At 39.4% G+C, this 18,545-nt stretch overlaps 1 protein-coding gene across 2 annotated transcripts in view; it reads left to right on the forward strand.

The window, feature by feature from the left end:
* BCKDHB (branched chain keto acid dehydrogenase E1 subunit beta) overlaps nucleotides 1-18,545 on the forward strand; it is a 203,980-nt gene that overhangs the window by 109,548 nt on the left and 75,887 nt on the right. The gene's annotated exons all lie outside the window — the stretch shown is intronic.

An 18,545-nucleotide genomic window follows, 5' to 3' on the forward strand; every position in this document is an offset into this window, starting at 1 on the left:
GATATCTTGGAAAAAGTGAAGGAGTATGGCTGTGGAAGAAAGACATCTGTAATACAACAGACAAATTATTTAAACAAAAGATGCAGTGTTTCTTTAATTGGATTCTCATGGACTATTGGTTTAAAATGTGCTGACCAAAGGCAGTATCTAGAAGGAAGGAACTTCGGATTTCTGAATCCTAGGTTTTCCAGCTTGGGTTCAATTTAACAAACTTTTATTGAACATCTACTCTGGAGCGTGTAGCCTGAGTTTGATTTCAGTTCTGTTATTCTGCCTCTCTGTGCATCTGTTTCCTCATCTCTGAAGGGGAAATGATAATAGTTGTCCTTATCTTCTGTTATTATTTTGAGGATGAACTGAATTATGTAAATTGTACTTTACAATTTAAAATGTATGTAAAGTACTTAGAACTGTGCCCACCACTTTGGCACAGAAAGTCAACTGAATTAGAGACTGGGGATTTAAAGATGTTTACATTGTCTTCTTGGGAGTGACAGGTAAGCCACCCAACAATTTGGTATTTCCTGATAATGCCAAGAAAATATTATCAGAATATTTTCCCCTTATTATCCCCTTAGGGGGATATTTTATTCCCTTAGGGGGATATATTATCCCCTTAGGGGGATAGTTTTTTGGAGTAGGTTTCAAGAAAGGTTTTCTGTAGGAAAGGGGAAAAAATTTCCCCCACAAGGCCAGGAAACAAAAAGTAGATGAAGCCAGAGGCTGGGACACATTCATTTGTAGCTTTTGGAGCTTCTTTCCTTATTAGGTTCACCTTCTTTCCTTATTAGGTACGATGATGATCATTTTAAGTTTCAATATGTCTTTCATTTGTACTATTGGTGACAGAGTCGAGCTGAGTCTAGGAGCCTTGGAATAATTGGAATAGCAAAAGATTATTCCCAAGTGCATTTCTGCGTAGTATTAGACCGAGTATTGACTTCAGGGCTGGGTTAGAAGGAGGCCACAGAGAATGAGCAGCACCCACGTGGCAGCGCCCTTTCTTTCCACTCTTTCAGTTCTAACGATTTAGAAGAGAAATAAGTATTATCTTGTTAAAAGAGAAAAAGGAAGACATTTTAAGATCAACATGTGGGAATCATACTTTAAGATAATCTTGCTCTAATAATTTGTGATGCTCTAATCTGTGAAAACTTCGAACTGTTCAGCAATGCCAAATTTATACATTTGTGGGTGTGCAGAAATGTGACTATATTTCTCTGTAACTGAACTCAGCTTAGCTCTGGAAACTCCTTTTCTGCTGGTATGAGCAAACATGTAATATTGCTCCTTTAAGTTAATCTCTCCTTAGCACTTACACAAGTGCAAGATGTAATGCAAAACTCATAGTCATTCTTAGAGCTGTTCCCATTCTGTGGTTCTTCCTCCACTCCCACTCCCACCACTCCCCAGCACACTCCAGATAGTTTCAATGTAGGGAAAACCTTGGAAGAAGGAAGGTGTCCATCTAAATCATTTGTCCCCTGGGCCTACCTGGCCTTTCTCATGTGTCTCATCCTGATAGGGCTTTGCCTTTGTCTTCAGGTTTCCGCATCTATGGTTGTTTTTATTTATTTATTTTTTTAGGTGAGCTAAAACCATGATGACTGCTTGCTGGATTCATTGGCTGACCCCATAGTTCTCCATGCTCAGTATCCCCACCCTGTCTGCCATTGCTGCAGCAAAAGCTCTGCCAGACCTCCCTTGAAGGGGCCATGGGAATGTTTTTGGATTTCTTTGACATCCAAAGAAATCCTGGCTCCCGGGGACGATAGGGAAGCGCAGAGCTCTTAATCCCATTTTGCCACCACTGCTGCTCTGTAGTATCTACCCAACACTGACTTGGAGGACCCATCAAAATGGTTCTCCCAGAGGTGTTTAGATAGGAAGCTGGGCACAAGCCCCTAATGTTTATGGATACCCTTCTCAGTCTATCTGAAAAATTTTTTTTTTTTTTTTTTACCATCTTACCACTCCCATCTCCTGTTTATCCCCCTACAGGCATTCACTTGCATATACACACCTTCAAGGACCTAGACATTGTCTAAACTCTAGTTAGACACCTTGGTCCTTACCTCTTTCTACCAGCCAATCAGACTTTTGTCTGTTTTCCTAGAGCCAGGAAAACTGCTCTAATACTATGTTGTGCTGTTGTCATACTTTGTGAGTAACTTTTACATGAACTCTCAATCGTAGGTGTTGCAAGTCAAATGCTTTTGGGACATTTCTCTCTCAAGTTCTTGCAATACAGAGTATGGGTTTTAGGACAGTTGCTTCTGCTGATCTTGTTTTAAAAATTCTATTTGAGGGGCGCCTGGGTGGCGCAGTCGGTTAAGCGTCCGACTTCAGCCAGGTCACGATCTCACGGTCCGTGAGTTCGAGCCCCGCGTCAGGCTCTGGGCTGATGGCTTGGAGCCTGGAGCCTGCTTCCGATTCTGTGTCTCCCTCTCTCTCTGCCCCTCCCCCGTTCATGCTCTGTCTCTGTCTGTCCCAAAAATAAATAAAAACGTTGAAGAAAAAAAAAAAATTAAAAAAAAAATAAAAATTCTATTTGGAAAGTTAGATCTGAACAACAAAGTCTTTGTTTTTGGCTATATCTGCCTGTCCCCCAAAGCTGAAGGTGACTCATCCTTACTGGGTACAGCAACAAAATCAGGAAGAATGAAAAACAAATCAGGTCATATTTCAAAAGTACTATCCTGTTAAATCTTATTGCCTAGACCTGAGTTGTTACGTCACGGGAGAGGAGCCCTCAATCATTTATAGCCCTAACTTTGTGATGAGTCAGGCTGATGATACCCATGCATATTTATAAACAGAATTATTAGTTTGTCAAAGATGTGTTATAGGTGAGCTAATGTTAGATGTTGAGGGGAAACTGTTGGTCAGAATTTAAATTCTGATTCCTCTCTGATTCACATGGATGTCTTTACAATTTATTTAAAGCTTCCAGAATCTTATCTCTCAAACAGACAGAATGACTCACTTATGACAATAAAGCATATTGTCTGTACTTTTGGAAACTCAATGAAGGATGTCAGCAGCCAACCAAATTCTATTATTAGAGATGTAAAATGAATAGAAATGATTCTTGAAGTGACCCTGTTCAGTTCCTGAAATAGCAGCTCCTTGGATGATCACGACTGTGAATTGCTGGTCATGGCTGTTAGTGGAAATCTGTGTGATGATGAGAACCACTTGACCCTGGCTGTGTCAGGTTGCTGTTGATGTTTTCTGCTACTTAACATTCAGAATGATTGAGGGCCTGCTTGTTCAGAGTCTTTCAAAGAATAAAATGAGATAATATATGTGAACATTGCAAGCATCAACTCTATGCAAGTGTTAGGTTGTTATTTTTAAATTTTGATTAGCTCTCCTGCTGTACTCTTTCTCTTTCATATACTTTTCTCTTGTTTCATTGGTTTGAGGTATTCATGCCTGGAAAGCTTGATTTTTTTTAGAGGAAGTAAGCTTAATCAGCACCCTGGATGGTCAGTTTCATTTGTTATCTCAGCATCTTTTCCACTCTTTAAACCATGTCCTGGGACTTCTTTGGTTCTCTTTGGGTCTGTGACTCTTCCTGTTGTTTGAACATGGGAAATGTTTCCAAGTGTGAACTACATTCTCTGCTGCATAGTTTTAATTTTTTTCTCCAGTCCTCCTTGAGCTTATCAGTTACACATTGGTTTGAAAAAAGATTGATTCGAATTCAACATTCAGATCAAGTGCCAGTTATGTGCAAAGTGTAGTGATGGTACCGGGGAGGGGGATGAGCCCCGGGTGTCCAGGCTTCCTACTTGAGTTGCAGTCAGTAGTGGTGCCATTCACCAAGGCTGGGAACACAGAGGTGGAGTGGAGGAGGAGGGTGGGCAGAGTCAGGGAGTAGTGAGAGATTGCTCTGAGTTTGGGATATGGGGAAAGCTTGACTAGGAGATGCTTGGGCTCCAAGTGGCAGATTGAAGCCAAGGGGGTGAATGAAAGAAAAGGGAGATGAATTCCATGTTGGGTAACTACCAGGCTTGCTGTGGTTATTCTTCTGTAAACAGATATCCTGGTGGGGGGAGACCCCTCAAAATAGCTATCATCATGTTGAGGTATCTACATGCTGAGTGTCATTGATGGACTTTCTGGAAATTACAGTTTTGACAATCAATGACAGACTTGGACTAGAGCTTCCCCACCTTGGCACCACTCGCATTTTGTTTCAGATAATTCTTTGCTGTGGGGGACTGTCACGTGCATTGTAGGATGGTTAGCAGCATCCCTGGTCTCTACCCACTAGATGGTAATAGCATTTCATTCCTTGCCCTTCCTGCTTTCAGCTGTGACAACCCAGACTGTCTGCAGACATTGCTAAATGTCCTATGGGCTAGATAAAGCCACCTGAGCAAGTTCTTCTCTTGAGTTTATGTAAAGCATGTTTGGAGGAGCTACATTAGCTTTTCTCTTCCCAAACAACTGAAAAGTACATTTGTTTCTGCAATTATCCTGATCCCCATTTAGGAAGCAGGTTACTTACCTTGGAAGATCTATTAAGTAATTTTATAGTTTGTTTTTTGTTTTTGTTTGTTTTTTAATTATGCCCTGCACATAAAAGCACAAATAGCTGCTAGGTTCAAATCAAATCTTGTTTTTCTCTGTGTGAATCATATATAAACGAAGGGGATGCTGCACTCCAGAGAATGACCTCGCTCGTGGTTATGACACAGCCATTTCACAGGAATTGCTGCTAGTTCCTTATGTGCCAAGTGTTTTAAGGCAGACCATACAAAAGAGTTATCTGAGGATACTCTTGGGGTTGGAGGTAGGAGAGTGGTGTTCAAGTGAGGCAAATATCAGCTTGTTATAATAATTTGAATGTAAAAATATTAAAACATGAGAGCTAGTACTTAATAATTTTTAATGCATACTCTCTTATAGTTCATAAAGAAAAATGATGTAAGAAAGTAACTTGATAAGTTACCTGCTCTAGTGGCTGAATAAACTTGTAGGTTGAAACAGTCCTCTTTGAATTAGTACCCCAGTTAATAGACTATTTATAAGATATGTCAATGGCAAGCACTGGCCTGTATATATGTTGCTCTGAAAGGATGCTATCAATTATTCTATTGGAGTGCAAATTCTGTGAGGACAGGGATTTTGTTCCCTTTGCTCACTTTCTTTTCTTCACCTCCCACACTTCCTCCCTCTTCTAGTTCACAGTGGGGCAGAGTGGCCTGGGGAGCAGCCTGTGAGAGTATTTAGCATCCTTTTTGGTTGGCTCTATTTCTTCCCTGACCTCTGGCGCCCTTCCTCACAGCCTAGTGTCCCTGACCTGCAGCTGGGGAGAGCTAAGGCTGGTAGTATCACCTCTTCTCACGGATCTTCCAGCATGTCTTCCTGTCTGTGGCTACTGCACATTCTCTGTGCCTCATAGTACTGTGGCTATTATGACTTCCAACCCCAATTTAATCTCATTCTACCAAATGGAGGAAGAAAGATGGATTCAAGCCTTTGTCACATGTATTCAGCCCACACCCAGAGGCATCCATACCTATGTTCTCAAAATCTGATCACAGCCTTGATTAACAGAAATGGGAGGGCTTGCAGAGAAAGGAGAGAATACCAGAGCTCGGAGGTCTTTGTACTGCTTTTCCTCCTGGGGAAAAGAAGAGTGGTATCTGGACAGCTGAGGGAGGCGAGGGCCTTTTCTGTGTACTTCTGTCATTTGGTTGGAATGAATAGGCCACTTTGGAACCAGCAACTGTATTTTATCATTTGCGATAGAACTAGATTTGGGCTAATTTGGTGTTATACAGTACAGGAAACGTGGAGTAGGTATAGTATGGTAACTATGAGTCTCCTCTCACGAGAGTCTCCGTGGTGCAGTGGATAGAGTGTTTATCCAAGCTTGCTTACTGGCCCCCTGTGTCTGGGTCAAGTTAATTAACCAGTCCTGACTCCAGTCCTGACTCCTCATCTTTAAGGCCAACTCAAGGTTGTCAGGATTTAATGTGATTGTTGTGTAAAAGTGCATAGTGATTTTTATGGTTTAAATGCAATAGATTGTTTATTTGCTCAGGAATTGTGTGATAACGGCTTCAGAATTGTTGCCAAGTTGTTGAAGATTAGGATTCTTGTTTTGGCTTTACTGAAGAGGTAGAATCCTTGGCTAAGCCATTTAACTTTGTGCACCCTGGATTCCTTATATCCAAAACAATACACAGAACTGATTGATCTTTTCATTTTCTAAGCTCTGAAATTCAGTTTTATTTTACTATTTAAAAATCTCAGTCCTCTTGTTAGAAATGCATCTTGTGACTCATTTGAGCTTGACTCATCTCAGTTTGAATAGCCACTGCAACTGTGAAGTCCCTCACAGACAGTCCTATCGTTTTTAGGTAAGTATGCACAAGTAGAGCATGTTGCTGAATTGATATTTTACAACTGAATTATGTCTTAAGGAGTCCTGTGCCAGGTGAGAGGACAGTATAAACTTTTTTAAAATGCCTCCAGAGCACTCAGTGTGTCACAGGGACCCACGACAAAGGCAAAACTCTCTGAAGACGATATTTGTAACCAAATGCTCCTAGTTTCCCAGCACTCTGTTGCTCTAGGGGGTGCGAATCATGCATCCTTTCTGTGTTTAGATTTTTCTCCTTCGGCCGTATGTTTATCGTGTGAACCAAGGAGATTATGTACAATTTAGAGAAAACAGCTTTCACCCCTGGACTCAGAGTTCAAGTGTCACTCATACTCTGTATTCTCATGGAAAACTACGCTTCGTGTCTTAAAGACCATCTTCTTCTTTTACGTATTTCTGTTTGTTTTCATAGTGTTGGTAGCAACCAACATCAACAGATGGTTGATTCCTGCATATATTATTTTTAAAGTAATAACAGGGAGTTAAATTATTAAAACTCCAATCAAACTCACAAAAATACTTTCGTCATAAGCTGTGTACAGGTTTTTGACTGAGCTGTTAATTTAGGGGGTTGTGCCGCTGCTGCATCAAAGTCAGTAGGGACTTTATCATATAAATATTTAAAAACTACTGTAAGTAAAGAGAATAAGAACTGACACAGAACAGAAAGTCACTTTTATGCCCTAACAACAGCTAACAGAATGCTTACTGTGGTGCCAGGCATTATGGTAAGCCCTTTCTGTACATTATTTCATTTAAACATCCCAACGGTGCTCCTAGGTCGACACTAGATAGGCACTCCTGCTCCATCCATTTTATAGATGAAGAAACTGAGGCTCAGGTCGAGACACTTGCCCATGTTCACACAATGCGTGAGCTGCAGGGCTGGGGGTTGATCCAAGCTGCCCAAGTCTAAAGCCGGTGCTGAAGTTGCATTTTACAGTAAAATTTCCAAAATTTCCTTCAGACAACACTGGGATTTATTTTTGTGTATATTAAGTGAAGTGGCAAATTGAGTGGTTTCTAGAGAAATTCAAATCCAAACAATGTTACTGCTGAGATCATTCAGATTATTTTGTCATTAGCATTTGATGAATAAGACTGTGTCCTGAACTGAACATGGTTATAGAATTAGGAAAGTACCTTAATTCTCCACTCTGTTTTCTGAACAGAAACTGAGGAAAAATTATAAGTTGTTTTTAAAAGCATCAAATAGAGCTTATCTACTTTGCACAAAACTAGGGTGATATATGGCTACCATCACAGATAGCTACTTCTCTCTGAAAATATGTTTAATATTTGCAACAATTTAAATTTAAATTATTCTCAACATTGCAAGTTTTGCAAATGTTAATTTTATTTAACTCTAAGAGATACTAAAAGTAAGACACTACAAGTAACAGATAAATATTAATCATTAAAAATATAGTTGAATGATTAAAATCTGCCATCACACAGTTAAAGCAAAGCCATTTAGACATGCCTCATTGTAAAGTTTCTTACAGTGTAGACTTTCCTTTTCTTTCTTCTTTTTCTTTCCTCACTTCTTCCTCCTATCAGCATCCTGTTCATGATCATCATCACTATCCTCTCCATCAATTTCTTCCAGACTCTACATCAGTGTTTTAATTGCAAGCTAGAGAAACTTACTCAGGCTTAGTTAAGCAAAGGAGTGATCTAGGATACCTTGCAGTTTGCAGTTTGAGTACAGTCAGAAGAATCAAGCCTCTTCGAGCAGTGCCAAAGCACACTGATGTGCTTATAGTGGGTTATAGATATTGACCTGTTGGGAATAAATATTGATCCCTTAGTCTAAGGTCAGCTGGGTGGTTCCTGGAGCCATTTCTTCCAGCCTGTTAGCAGTCTAGCCCTCTAAACCCAGTGTGCCATGCAGATGTTAAATTTTAACGAATGCTAAGACTTAAGATGGCTGAGAAGTATCTTAGAAGAACAGGGTACCCAGCAGATCTGGAGATGAAAGAAAGTTGCAGCAAGTAGTGGATGGTCTTTTCAGTTGTCACTTTGGCTGGGCCGGGGGGGTGTCAAGGAGATTTTGACCTTTGTGCAAACATGCTATTTATTCATATGTCAGCTTTCAGGAGAGGTTATTAGCCTTACCTTTGGGCTCTGTGTTCGTTCCTTGCTCAAGAGAATGTCAGGTGCTTTGGTTGATGGCGCCTTCAATATGTCATCTTACAGATGACACCTCCAGGAGAGTGGGCATGGGTGGTAGGGAAAATTGTAACATGTCATGTTATTCCATGTCACTTTATCATGCATCAAAATAATATATCTTTTTAAATATACTAATCACAGGGGATCTTTGGTCCAAAACTCATGGCTGTATATATAATGTTTTTCTGAATATTATGTAGTTTTCATAATGAACATTGGTGAAAAAAAAATTTTTTTTTGAGAGAGAGGGCGCAAGTGAGCAAGGGGTGGGGGCGGGGTGGGGAGGGGGTGGAATCCCAGGAAGGACAGAGGGAGAGAGAGAGAGAGAGAGGGAGAGAGAGAGGGAGAGAGAGAGAGAGAAAGAGAAAGAAGTGGGGCTCACCCAAAGCGGGGCTCATGCTCATCCAGAGCTGGGCTTGTGTTCACCCACAGTGGGGTTCGACCTCACCTGATATGGGACTCAAACTCACGAACTGTGAGATCATGACCGGAGCCAAAGTCAGATGTTTAACAACGTGAGCCACCCAGGCGCCCAGTGAAAGAAGATTGTAAGTCATAACTTGTTTTTAACCCTAAAGGAGAAGATAGTAAATTTTAGCTTTTATAGATCATTAATTCCTATCAAGGTTTCTAAAACTTAAATATTGTTCAAATAGAAATATGGTTTTAAAATATCTTCAGAAATTGAATTAAGTTATCTTTAGGCAACATTTCATAAGTAGTCATTTCTCTGTTGAAATAATCATGATCCTTCCTTTATTATAAAATAACTAAGGTGTATCAATGTTCATGTTTGTTTGATTTAGGCTCTTATGCAGTGTGCATATAGGATCATAAAGGATGGGCCACAGAACCTTTTCCGTGTTTATAATTAAATCTAAGAAACTAAAAATTTCTCCTCTGATTTCTTAGTATCTTAATATATTATTGTTACTTTATACCCATAGCTATTTTATCCTAATCCTATCCCTCTGTCTTTTAGTGAACCTGTTTTTTTTTGTTGTTGTTGTTGTTTTTACACGTCATGGTTTTTAATCAGATTCTTTTTGAGAATTTATTTTTCTTTCCAAATTCTGTATTATTAAGTGTGATTGTAAACTAATGTGAGTGATCTTTTTATTTGTCCATAAACAAATTTTAAAGTTAATTACAAAACAATTCCAAAGGTGCATTAAGCATTTATGACTAGAATAGCATATTGGTATATTTAAAATTTTTTTAATATAATTTATTGTCAAATTGGCTAACATACAGTGTGGACAGTGTGCTGTTGGTTTTGGTATTTTGGAGCACAGTGTTCATTATTTGCTTAAAAATGAATCTGATTGTATTGACACTACAGGTCGTATATGTTTTATCTATATATTTTATTATGATGATGATTATTATTATTTTAATGTTTATTTACTTCTGAGAGAGAGAGAGAGAGAGACAGTGGCATGGTGGGGGAGAGGGCAGAGAGAGATGGAGACACAGAATCCAAGGCAGGCTCCAGGCTCGGAGCTGTCAGCACAGAGCCCAACATTGGGCTTGAACTCACAAACCGTGAGATCATGACCTGAGCCGAAGTCAGATGCTTAACCAACTGAACCAGCCAGGTGCCCCTCTATATACTTTAAAATATACCTTCAATGATTTTCTAGATTTTAAGTTCCTTAAGGCAGAGCCCAAGTGTTATTTTTATTGATTTTGTACCTTATTAGCTTTCCTGAGTGTACATTGTACCTACATAAACTGAAGTATGGAAAAGAGATGTGTCCTATATAATTCTTTATGAGAATTATAACATCATTACTAATATTTTTCTCAAAATCTGTTAAAAGTAGCCATCCTTCTAGAGTTTGCCAAAAATGAATCTTCCATGAAGGGTTTTTCACATTCAATTCTTTCTTTCCATTCATAGTGGCCTCTCTTCTTCTGTTCTTAAAAACTGTTTTGGTATTAATTTCTCAAATACTTTGATTTACAAAAAATGAAAGGACAAAATTCAGATCACCACAGATAGTTCATCACTAAAGAGCCTGACATTACAGTGTGCAGTAGGGAAAAAACTAAATATGGAGTAAGCAGTAGTTTTCCGTGTTACAGGATGATAAGGTTTTAGATCTCTGTGCAAAGAACTGGGGGCAGAAACCAAATGTATTTTCTATTATCTTACACCCCTAAAGGTTGGAAGTTGTCTTTGAGAAACCATTAATTTCCCTTTGGGTCTTCAGATTGGCAGCTGAATAGTAAGCTTAAGTCAATAAAATTCAAAGTTGGCAAAAATGTTTCACATTATTTAACTTCTTTAATGTTGCATTTATATATATGTGTGTGCATGTATATGTAATTAGGTCTATATACCTATATGTATGCATGTGTATATGTATATATGTAAAGTTGTTTACGTAAACCTCTATTTAAATTCACAAAATTGCCAATTTTTGTAATGCTTTTTATAGTTTAGCTTTTTATTTAGAAAGAAAACAGTCTCATGGTAGTTCTTCCTAGGTTCAACTAAATAGCACTTTTCTCTGTGCTGGAGAAATCAGGTAGCTCTTTTAGACTTAAGTCATACTTTTAAAATTAAAAAACCAATTGACATCTGTTAGCGTTTCAGGCAGGAGATATAATTGTTAATATTGTTTAGCCATGATAAAATGCACTGTCTCATAGTATACTTTTTTTTTGACAATATTGTTCAAAACAGATTTCTAATTATATAATTATTGGGTAACAGGAGAGGATGTTTTCAAATTTGCATATTATGGTGGGTGATTTTACTTTAAAATCTAGTGGTTTCTTGCACAATTTTATGGTTTCTCCAGTTGCTTACATGTGAATACCTACATTATTAAAAATAAGTTTCACACAGAGAGAGACAAATACTATATAACCTCACTTGTATGCAGAATCTGAAAAAAACCTCAAACTCATAGAAACAGAGACCAGATTGGTGGTAGCCAGGAGCAGGGTGTAGGAGGTGGGGAAAAAGAGTAAAGGTAGTCAAAGGGTACAAACTTCAAGTTGTAAGATTGGTAAGTTCTGGGGATGTTGTGAGAAGCACAATGATTATAGTTAACAATACTGTATTGTATACTTGAAAGTTTCTAAGAGAGTAGATCTTTAAAACGTTTTCAACACACACACACACACACACACACACACTATAACCACGTGAGGTGATGAATGTGTTAGCTAACCTTATTGTGGTAGTCATTTTGCAACATATACATCACACACCTTAAACTTACATCGTATTATATGTCAGTTATACCTCAATGAAGCTGGGGAATAAATAGTAAATTTGGAAAAATAAATTTTCCCGTTAGAGTTGCAGTTTCTTTGTTATATATGACATATAACATATACATGACATATAACATATATGTTATATGTTATATATGACATATAACATATATGTTATATATGACATATAACATGTATATGACATATAACATATGTATGACACATAACATATATATGTTATATATATATATATTTTTTAAAAAGGAAAAAAAAATATTTAGCCCTTTGACAACTGAGGCACCAAGGCCCAGTCATAAAAAAAAAAAAAAAAAAAAAAAAAAAGAAAGAAAAGAAAAGAAAAAGTCTGGTGCACCTGGGTGGCTCAGTTGTTTGGGGGTCTGACTTTGGCTCAGGTTATGATCTCATGGCTTGTGAGTTGAGCCCCGCATTGGGCTCTGTGCTGACAGCTCAGAGCCTGAAGCTTGCTTCGGATTCTGTCTTCCTCTCTCTGTGCCCCTCCCTCACTTATGCTCTTTCTCTCTCTCTCAAAAATAAATAAACATAAAAAAAAAAAAAAACAACAGAAAAAGCCCTTTCTGTATGAGGCTTATATTCTTACATTTGGCTGATTGACTACTTAAAAAAAAAATTCCTACTTCCTCTTTAATATCTCTGTCTGCACACCTCCACATACCTTACCCCCAAAATACATATATACATATGCACACACATACATACAATACTATCTACATATATGTATGCATATAAGATATATAAATCCCTTGTGTCAGGCAACTCATGCATTTTTTTTCTTTTTTTATGATATAACTTGTAAATCAGGGAATTATGTTTAACAGTAATGCACATTCTAAGGATTTCAAATCTGTCTTAAATTTTTTTTCAATGTTTATTTATTTTTGAGAGACAGAGAGAGACAGAGCGTGAGTAGGGAAGGGGCAGAGAGAGAGGGAGACACAGAATTCAAAGAAGGCTCCAGGCTCTGAGCAGTCAGCACAGAGCCCGACGCAGGGCTCAAACCCACGAACCATGAGATCATGACCTGGGCCGAAGTTGGACGCCCAACCGACTGAGCACCCAGGTGCCCCTCAATTCTGCCTTTAAATATTCCCTATTAGGTGTACTAAATTTTCCACTTACTGTTCTGTCTCTATAATACGTCCTCTGCATTAATTTGTTCACAGACTTTTTCCTTTTCTTTGCTTGACTGAAACAAAATTAAATGAAGAGACGAATGAGGCACCATTTCTGCCTGAAAGTTCAAAAGCAGTCAGAGATCAGTGGCAGGTTGTTTTCACCAGCTCCTGGTCAGCTTTTCATAGTGGAGGTATCTGAGAGAGAAGGTCACCAAACTGAGCAAAGGATTCATATTTTCAGGGGCTTTTGGAGCTTGAAGGGACTTAGGCAGTTGTTCATCTAACTCGTAGAAAACCAGTAGAACACTGATTACAAATAAGGGGCATAGTAATGGATTAAGACACTTCCTTCTTTGTTTAGAAGGATATCAGAGAAAATCTTCAACAAAACTTTCTTTCCTTAAAAAGAGTCAAACTTGGGGTGCCTGGGTGGCTCAGTCTGTTGAGCGTCTGACTTTGGCTCAGGTTGTGCTCTCAGGGTTCATGAGTTTGAGCCCCATATCAGGCTCTCTGCTGTCAGCACAGAGCCCACTTCAGATCTTCTGTCCTCCCTCTCCCTCCCCCTCCCCCACTTGTGCGCATGTTCTCTCCCTCCCTCCTTCTCTCTCTCTCTCTCTCTCTCTCTCTCTCTCTCTCTCTCAAAAATAAACTTAAAAGACTTGTAAACATTTTGTCATCACTAGTCTGTAGTTCTGTGTGGAATAAAAAAATTGTGAAGCAGCAAACAATGATTGCTGACTCTCTCTTTCCCACCTTTCTTGTATGTTGACACTGTTCTACTTTGCTCTTCTGGTGGGTTGGATGCCTTGGGGGTAGAGATGGCTCTGAGCCACACCCAAGCACCAGGAGCTTGAGGATCTGCCTTTTCTCGGCCCAAGATTCCTGGTTAACTCCTATGCAGTGATCCTGTGAGAACAGGCATTATAGGGGTGGTATCAACATTTATTCCATGACGACAGGGAAACAGTTGAGCAGCACTAGTATATTCTATCCCTGAAACTCAAATTAACACATGAAAGTATAAACCATATTCTTCAACTTCATGTTATAACTCTTTGGTTGTAATTCTCTCTCAAACTCCTCCCTAGAACTTTCTCCCAGGCTGGAGTTAGAGTGGATGTCACTGTGCTTCTAATTATGGTTTGCTTCATTTGATGTCCCCCCTCCCCCTAACATAAGGCTATTGCTGTAAGATGTCCTAAGGGATGGCATCCTATGGTCAGGACACTAGGAATGGAGAATACCCCGTGTTAATGGATCATTCTTTAACTTCTCTCAGGTCAGATCCTGTCCTTGTTCTGGGAACCTTTCTCTCTTGACCTCTTGAACATAAAGACTATACTTAATACACTGTGTACATGAAAACAAAGTAGGTAAAGCAATATCAATAATTCTGTCATAACCACCTCATTTTGACTTTTCTTCAGGGACTGAGATTCAGGAGGTGCTATTAAGTTAATATTATTGGTATAAATTTCATTGCTTTTTTTTATATGTTCTTCGAAATTTCTTTGGTGTATGGTTGTATAAGAGCTATATACATAAGGAATTTTATTTTATGCACATTTAAGTATCAGAATAAGTTCATAAACTAGTTTTCAAAATTTTTCTCTTAAATGGTGTTTATCTGAACATTATTCAAGCTGAGACACATGGGACAAGGGCCTCTGTGCGTGCAGTTTGCAGCGTACTGGCTTAGATCGTGGGTCCTGGGAAAGCACACACTCTCTCTCTCTGAGGTCTACCTCCTGTGTCCCCTCAGGCCCACCACTGTTGTTCATTGCTGACAGTGGATGGTGATTTGGAGCCTGTAGTTATAAACTCTCCACTCAGCGAGGGCTTGCAATCTATTGGAGCCCAGATGCTACCTTAGGAATCACATAATTCAAATGAGGTTCAATTTTGTTTAGGGACCACAATCTACTTAACCCCCCAAATTGGTATTCGTCACATTTGCTAGGGTCATCCATCCTTTTAGGACCAGTTTCCCAGTCTTTAAGTTCATATAGTTTGGTGTTGATGATGATGATGATGATAAAGGCAAGCAGCTATTATCATTCATTTAAGTGAGTACTTTCTAGTGCCAGGCATGTCATGTATGGAATTAGTGGTTCTCACAGCAACCTTGAAAGTAGGCAATACGATCCCCATTTTATGGATGAAAACCTGGGCTCAGAGAAGTTATCTTACTTACCTTAAGCCACATAGCTGGTAATGAGAATCTAGGTTTCATTTTAATCTGAGTCTTTCTACACCCCCCTCACCCCACCTATGTGCATTGCACCGGTTATGTTGTCTCTATTTCAAAACTGAATATGTGTTTTAGAAAAGATGGGAATGTATGCTAGGGACACCTGTTGGCGAATTTGACTTCTCTTTAGAGTTCTTTACATAAAGATGATTATTTGAAGATAGATGCCAGCTCCGTGACCTTGTCTTCTTGTTGAAGACTTAACTCATGATTTAAAAAAGTCACCCAAACAGTTCAGTATTGAAGGCAGATGTGTTTATTAGTATTACTGATACCACCACTTAATTTTATTCAAAGAACTGGTCTTTGACATTTCTCAGATTGGTTACTGGCTCTAAGTGGCTGTAGCTTATTGAGAATCTGCAGATTTATGTCTCAAATGGTGTTCCCCAGCCACCCTTCCCTCCCCACTGCCTTGTTCAGTGAGCAGGGTAACTTGCTGGCCCAGGCCAGCTACAATATTATGGTTTCAGTGTCGGTCATGCAGAACCAGCCCTGTTCTGATTTCAGAATTATGGTTGGCTGTCCTGGTGTAAAGTGACTCCCTCCTTTGAAGGAGGGTGGGACTGGGGAGCAATAACATTAAAGGTTATGCTAATATTCCATGCTCATGAAGGTTTCCTGGTTTCATTTGAAGCTGTCATTTAAAATATATGAACTTCTAATAGTATCGATAAAAAAGTGTGAAAAAAAGGTGTGCATAGAAGCAAGCACACGTATTTTCCAGGTCGTGCATTTTTTAAATAATAGATGTGAGAAAATGGTTATTTTTCTTTAAGACAGAGATTTATGAGTGATTTCTTATAAGTTTTTTTTTAGAACTCAAAAGAATAACAAAACCCTAGTATGTTTCCCTTAATTCACTGGAAATAATTATAACATTAATCACCATTAGAACTAAAGGGGAAATGTATTATAGATTCAATAACATCCATTTTTATGCCTAACAGAAATGAATTTATGATTAGTGAAGGACAAAATCCTTTATTTTTCAGCATTTTGAACCTAAAATGTACCAGATAGGGGGGTTGGTAACCTTTGGGAGGATGGTAGCAGTGGTGGTCAGGTGGTAATTACCCATCGTCCTGAGGCCACATGGTGACTGTTAGGAGAACCTTATGGTCCTATCCTCATCATTTGGATCTTTGGATTTTCCAGCCCCTTTTCTGTGTGGGTCCTGAAATAAACCTGATTATTTTCATGGAACCACCTTCATTCTCTTCCTCTGCTTGAAAGTGTTGGTCATGGCATCTATGCCTCCTTGTTATTACCTGTTCCTTGTAGCTAAGGCAGACACACCAACTTTGGACATTACTCTCGCTGCTGTTGGCCTGGCCCAGGTCCAATATTGATGGCCAAAATTAGCAATTTACACTTGCAAAAATTGGTGGTGGTGGTGGATGGGAGTAATAAAGAGTTTTATAGATTCCCTTTTACATAAAGAAAATTTCCTAGAAAATTATGTTTTTGATAGGAGAAAAAAGTTGTAATCTATGAAGGACTAACAATAATTGGCACACTGATTTTCAGCCCTTCCCTAGGGTACAAACACACTGGAGTTCTCGTGGTCAGGCCATGTAGGACACAGTTACTGAGCGCATTGCAGGGAAGAGTTTCAGAGCTGTAGGCTACTTGTTTTTTCCTGCACACATAAAATTTCAAGTGCTGTAATTGTCCACTTATGATGTCATTTTGGAGCATACAGCAGGACTACCGAAAACTTAGTTTACACGTTATCTTGGATAGCTTATTGTTTTTCTGGGTTTTAGAAACACGTGGTGAAGAAATGGCTCAAATGTTTTTCTTCTGAAACACTGGGTCTGCTCTGCTAAATGTAACGTTCAACGGAATGGATGTTTATCCTGCTAAATATCCACAAAATGTTTGGTAAGGCCAGGGTGGAAGGCTGCCTAACTCAGTGTATAATTTTGTGGTAAAGATAACATGGCAGAAAGTGCATCCTGACATTTGGAAAAAAAAAAAAAAAAAAGAAGTGTTATTTTGCCAGAAAGATGTTTCCTTAAAGTATAGGTTGCAACTCTTAGGCAGATCCGGACTGGAGGCATATTTTGCTTGGCTTTCACAGTATTAAAAACAAAAAGTCTGACCACCTAGGTTGGAGACTCTGTTTGCTGGTTGTCCACACTCCCACCACTTGCTTTTGCCTCGGTTGCTCACATTACTCCCCAGGGTTCTGAGACATTTCTTTTGTGTCTCTTCCTAAAAGAAAGCTATTTGTAGACAATGTCTGATTGCCATGCCCTGAAGTTGCCATTGGACTGTTAGAAGAACCTCCTTCTTGCTCCTGCTCCTTGCTCCTCTTGGCTTCAGCCCAGGTTGGGCAATAGCAGGCCCCTGGTGGACTTTTGGAAAAGGAAAATGGAAGGAGAAGGGGAAGAAGTCCTGTCTGTGCTTCCCCAGCACTGGTCCCCCAATGTCCAAGGAGGTGGAGGGAAGCCAGGGAAAGGCTGCTCAATGCCATGCTCTAGCCAGGGAAGGAAGAGAAAACACCCCTCTCCTTACTCATCTTGTCTTCCTGTGTGCTTGTTTCTTGCCCCTGTATTTTTTGGCACCTGGGTGGGGTCCAATTAATCTATTCTCATTTATGCAGCATACAGTTTTGAAGTCCACAGAATGTGGGTCACTGTGCCGGGGTCGTGGAGGGCAGTAGGGGAAGTTACCCAGATCTGTCACTGCTGTGAATTTTAGTTCTATTATTGTGGTTTTAGTTCCCACGTGAGAATTTTGAGTGTCAACTATATCCTTCACCAACCATACAATATCCTTAGAATTTTTATTTCTCTCTCTTAGAGACTAGAACTTGTATTCTCTTGACAGTGCACAATAGTTGCTTAACACTTTCTTCTGGCTCTTGAGTAGATCATTTTCAGAGACAGGGTACTTTCCAGAATTTTTTTTTTTTTTTTTTTTTTAGTAGGCTCTATGGTTTATTCTTTGTTTTGCTTCCTTTACTCATCTTTGAACAGGGCGGTATCATTTTGTCCGCACTCATTTGCCAATAGCCAGAGTGTGGGGTTCACTTTGATTCTGCCCTGTTTGTTTGTTGGGGGAATTCCTTTCTCGAATTTCCAGGCCAAAGGGTAGGCCATGCAGCTCCCAGCCTGAACGCCAGGATAGGAGCTCTGCTTCCAGGTAAGAGCTGCTCCTGCCCTGCCAGCTTTTTTTACCTGTTTCTCTGCCACTCTGAACCAGGGGCTGTAAACTCAGGGGCCTGAAGAAGTTAGGCAGATGAAACAAAATTATTATGGAAGCCATTGGTCTTAGACAGTATGCAATGTATGGTGGCTGTGGAAGGCATTTAAGTGCAATA

The sequence above is a fragment of the Lynx canadensis genome, chromosome B2 (genome assembly GCF_007474595.2).
Source record: "Lynx canadensis isolate LIC74 chromosome B2, mLynCan4.pri.v2, whole genome shotgun sequence".
Lineage (NCBI taxonomy): Eukaryota > Metazoa > Chordata > Mammalia > Carnivora > Felidae > Lynx > Lynx canadensis.